This window comes from Juglans microcarpa x Juglans regia, chromosome 6S (assembly GCF_004785595.1).
Source record: "Juglans microcarpa x Juglans regia isolate MS1-56 chromosome 6S, Jm3101_v1.0, whole genome shotgun sequence".
NCBI classification, from domain to species: domain Eukaryota; kingdom Viridiplantae; phylum Streptophyta; class Magnoliopsida; order Fagales; family Juglandaceae; genus Juglans; species Juglans microcarpa x Juglans regia.
In genome coordinates, this window is record NC_054605.1 from 16978404 (window position 1) to 16984403 (window position 6000).

The following is a 6000-nucleotide window of genomic DNA, read 5'->3' on the forward strand; positions in this document are numbered from 1 at the left end:
ATACAAAACCAACAAAAATATCAGTTCAAAATATGAGTCATTTGATATTTTTATTATGATGCATCATTTTGTGTCATCTTGCACTGCATCAATAGAGACGACGTTGAAATTCTTGTGTTGCTGTTGGTTGAGTCGATTGGGGTCTACTAAAAGTTCAATCATCCATTCTTTCTGCGAAACTTCTGCTACAAGATTTTCTATATATGGTAGATGCTCCTGCAAAAGAAATTTTTAATAGGCTTCCATGATTAATAAAAATTTAAAGAACAGATATGCTGAAAATTGATGTCTTGTAAATTAATACAAATCTTTGAATGCAATGTTCTTAATTAAATTACTATGCATGTTATAAATAAAAATAAAATTGGCATAACAGACAAGTATATAAAAATCAATTTAAATGATTTTTGTTATAATTTGCTTTTAATAGTTTTTTTTAATATAAAACTCAATGTGCTCATAGATAATGTAGTAAACATGTCAAAAATTCTAAGATGGACTTTTTTACTCACAATGATAAAGGCAATGGAAAACAAGAAAACATATATCACCAGTGTGATTCATAAGTTCAACTGCCGAACAACTGAATGCTTGCTCTACAACTTCATCAAACATAACAGCAGATAGTCTTCATGTACCATCGTCGAGTTCAACATATGCTCGACAACTATAAATTTGATGGAAATGTCATTTTAAGTTAGAATCAACAAAATCTATATATTAAATCTATCACATAAATTATCAAACAAAACAAAAAATTTGAAATATACATACCGTGGTTGGGAAATACTTTGGTGTTTGCAATGGTAACAAAGGAAGGTATCATTGAAATCATATACAGTTCTTTTATTGCAGCCAATACATGATGTGTAAAAAAATATCTGATGCAAGTCAACCACAATTATCTTCGACTTTATCCAAAATCTTGCTTTCTACATTACATTATAAACAATTTTTTAGGTGAATTGATTATATAAATATTTGAATTTGTTACAAAGAATAGAATTTTACCTGCATGGGTTGTAAATTTTTTATGAACTCAGCAACATCACAATTCTTGATTATTTCTCAAATACCAACAGAAGACAGAGATGTTGACGGGTATGTCAAGCATTTTGCAATAATACTCTCAAGTAATAAGTCATTAATCACCGCCCTTAAAATTCATAAAAACAAATACAACATAAGAAATAAAAATATGAAAATTTCAATATTCAAGTGGCATGAAACAAATAATGACTTATTTGTGATAATTACCACTCTTGCAATGAAGTTGCCTCAGGAAGAACAGGATTGATCACAAATTTACTTTTCGAACGCGATAAAAGTGACAATCATTCATTGAAAATAGAGATTATAATTAATGCAAGCATATACAATATAAAAGAAAATATAATATTGTTAATTATTAAAAATACCATTATAAGAACCAACTCTTATTCCTGTTCTAAGTATAATTGGTTTTGTTCTTATTATTTTCGAGATTTTTTTGCATTCATCTTGCACAAATTGACCCCATATAGTTAAACATATGGGGTTTAAACTACAAACTTGAAATAAAAAATGAATTAACAAAATATATAAGAAATAAAGAATGAAACATAATTCTAAAAGAGTGACCTATTCAAAAAATATTTTTACCTTTGATTAATGACATAGATTTCCTGAATAGTTATCGGTCAATGCTCTGAAGTTATCTCTCTACATGACTTGATGTGGATTGCAACAGTCAAAACATCTGAGAAATAAAGTTTAAATTTTTAATATATTGATAATCAAATATTCTAAAATAAAGAGTCAATTACTTATTTCTGCAATTGAGTTTTTGTAAGCATCTAGTTCGTTGAACGAAATGAGTCGGTACTTCGGTGGCTCTAAATGTTCTTCATCCTTTGGAACTTCCTCAATTATCGTTCTAGAATTTAGGATCCATTGGTATTCATGTTTTTCAATTCTATACTTTGGATCCAGTGGCTTCACATATGCATTACTGATGTAATATGACCGGAAAATATGTAAAGTATCATCTCGTGAGTCAATATCTTTATCAAACGTTGTTGCTTGCACTCGATTTTCTTGTACAGTATAAGAAATTGAAACGAACAAAAAATTGTTATGAATAATTGAGCATAATAATTTTGTTTAATTTTAAATTGTTTTTGGGTTTTAGACAAATAATATTTTTTTTAAATGTATTACAAGAAGAGAACTAAATGAATGGAACATCATCCACATTTATATAATATGAAAAGATTTAAAAAATCAAACATAAAAAAACCCAACAAATCAGTAGTAAAAAAATAAAAAAAAAAGTTTAATAAATAGGATGCAAGAATAACAAAATCCTTTACAAGTTTTTAGTACACGAAAAAAAAAGACAATAGATAGAAATAAATACTATACATCTAGATCAATCAATGTTAGGTTTTGATACTTTACTGGCGAGCGTTGCCTTGTTCGTTTGGATGACTTGTCTGCCATGATCATTTTTATTTTTTAATTTATTGTATTTGGAGTGATATCTTTTATCAATGTATAAACCGTCCTCATCTTTAAAGCTGTTCATATACAAAGATATTAAACGTGTAAATATAATAAACCCAACACTAAATTTAAAAAGAAAATTGTAAATAAAATTAAAGAACACAATAAATATTTTAAGAATACAATATTAAACATACAAAAAAGAGAATTCTATTAAATATGTAATTTTGTTTAAGTAGTTAAACTCAAATTATACAATTGAATCATTACCCATATAATATTAATCTGAACATGCTAATCTTAATAATTCCGTATACACAATATTTTTTTTACAGTTCTTTTCTGATCGTTCAATCGACACTGGTCGTATTAAAGTCCCTTATTGTAGATGCAGTCTTAGCCCTTGATAAAGCCACATATAATTGACCATATGAGAAAACGGGTTGAGATAAATATATCCCAACAAAATCCAACGTTTGCCCTTGTGACTTATTTACAGTCATTGCAAAACTTAATCTGATAGGGAATTGAGTTCATTTGAATGAGAAACCACTATTTTTATCAACATTTGATAAGAATGAGATTCTTGGAATAAAGACTCTTTTTCCGCTATGGTGTCCAATTGCGATTTCTGCATCAATGACATTTCGATCAAAAGCCCGACAAATTAAGCGTGTTCCGTTGCGTAGTCCTTCTGAATGATTAATGTTTCTAAGCAGCATGATGAGACAGTTTATCTTTAGTAACAATTCATGAGGAGGAAGTCCATTTGGGGTTAGAGTATTCAAAAAATCATCCATGATTGATTATTCAGATGCATCTATTACTTCATCAAAGTTATAATATCGCCTAAACTCGTCAGGAAATCTATGAATTAGTGATGCATTTATTTCATCAACATAAGTGTTCTTTGATGTTAATATGGCCCAATTCATCATAGCTGAAACATTTATTGAATATTCATGAATATCATAGGAAACAACATCTATTAAATGATCTAAAGAAGTGCAGTCATCTTCATAGGGAACAAGCATGCCATCAGGAATTTTTATAGTTTCATCAACTGTGATTGGTGGCATTCCGTTGCCTAATTCTAATACATATTTTGAAAAAATTAGATCCAATCTTGCTCGCATATTTTCAGTCAAATGAAGCTTGATGAATGTAGGCCACAAATAAGAAGAAACCAAATTGTCGTCGACTTGTTCTTGTCTTGTTCCTTTACAAACCACAGGTAAAACCTGTCGAAAATCTCCACAAAAAATAATAACTTTTCCACCGAATGTTAACTCTGAATCATTAATATATCATAACATTTTATTTAATGCTTCGATGTGTTGATTTCTTGACATAGGGGCCTCATCCTATATAATTCACTTTGTTACACGTAGTAGTTTTGCAAGGGCACTTTGTTTACTGATAAACATTTATTGACACAACACATGCTATGTTTATCAGTATCCAATGGAATCTTAAAGTGCGAGTGTGCTGTTCGACCTCCAGGAGTGATAGATGCAGCAACACCAGATGAAGTAGTTGCAAGTGCCATTAATTTTCTTGATCTTACTGCGGCGAGAAGTGTCTTGTACAGGAATGTATTCCCTATCCCACCAGGGCCTCAACAAAGAATGTACCAGCTCTGTTTGAAAAAACCTTTCCCAAAACTGAATAATAGACATATCGTTGTTCACTATTAAGGGCTTCTGATGCAGCAATATTTTCTTTTGAAATTTCAACAGCCAATTCATCATCAATTTCCTAGATTCGAATTGGTCTTCATCGAAACAAATATTGTCATCAAGAAGATAGAACGAATTAATGTATTTCCCCATTGATTCAAGTGTAAAAGAAATTGAGTGCAAAACTTGCATTCTTACATTGAACATAGAATCTTCAGTTGACCTAAAATCAACTGACATATCTTGCTCAAAGTGTTCCCAAAACTCTCTCGGATTGGCTGGATTACAATAAACTAATATAGTTGCAAATAGCCATTTCAAATTGGATGGCATTTGATATAGAGATACTTCATATAAACAATCTTCTAAGCCCCTATTTCTCTGTAGCAAACCATGCATAGTTGCTACCTCACAAAATGTTGGAGCCACAACACCATCAACTGTCATAAGATCTTCAAATGATAAAGGTCCTCTTACATGATTTAGCAATATCCGTAGATAATACCTCTCACCTTCAAATGGATTTGCTATAACAATTCGACTTATAACAGTTTTCTTTTTCCGACAAGTCCACTCTTTATATTGTTGGCTCCAAACATAGAATTCTGGAAATTCTTTGTACAACAACGTCCTGTCATTCTCATCGACTCGGTTTAAAGCAAAGAATTTTGTTAACATCAATTTTGCAGACCGATCAGAGTTGAGAACATTGATTAAGTTTTCATTTGCTCAAAATGTTACTTGATGTTGATCCTCAAGATGTAAATGTAAGCTATACACTGCTGGGTACATTTTGTTAACAATGAAACTATATATTCTTCATATAGCTTCTGGCAAAGCAATTCATCGGGCCCATTGGAATTGTTGGATTTCATCAATTTGTTGATTGTTTTGTTCAAAAATCAATTGAAAGCAATACGATCATAACCTTTGTAAATGTACTTATAAAGATGTTTGACTGCTTTTACCGTAGAACAAATCTCGACGCTAATGTGACAGTCAAATGTTGTAAGCAAATATGGATTATATGGAACGACCTAACGATTATCCAAATTATGACCTATCACATTGATAGTTATTCCATTGTCAGAACGCCTATATATTGGGAAGCAGTCATTTCCAACAGTCGTACCTGATGCAAAATTCTTTGGATAATGGTTTTTGCAATAACCATTTTTTTTTTCATGCAAACATTTGTTGGATTCAACATCCCACATGGTCCATGCATCATATGCTTGACAACAACATTATGCAAGTGCAAATTCGTATTTTTATCAGGTTTTTCTGCCGATACAATCTCATCAAAAGATTCAGGCGCATAAAGTTTCCAATCTCTCTGAATCTTATCAAAAGATTCAGGCGCATAAAGTTTCCAATCTCTCTGTAATATAATTAAAAAATAAGCATGTGGAAGTCATCTTTTCTAATGCTCAATAACATAAACATATGTTGAGACTTTTCCAAATATCTGTCGCTTGAATAATCGATCATTTAATTCTTCTAATTTTGCATGAAAGACCCGAGCAACCAAATCAGACCGATTTTGACTCTCTTCATGCAGGCGTAATTCATTTGAAAGTTATTGCCAATTTGGATTGCATGTCATTGTTAAAAAAATGTCTGGTTTACCATAATACTGGACTAAAACCATTGCTTTCATATATCTTTTTTGCATGTCTCTTGGACCCCCAATAAATGACGAATGCAGAATAATTTATTTTCCAACATTAGAAGCATTAGTTTCTCCAAGCGTAATTGTATCAACAATACCTTGATATAACTCAGATCGACTATGTTGTTGTTTGCTACGAAAATAATATAATCTTGACGTCTCGAT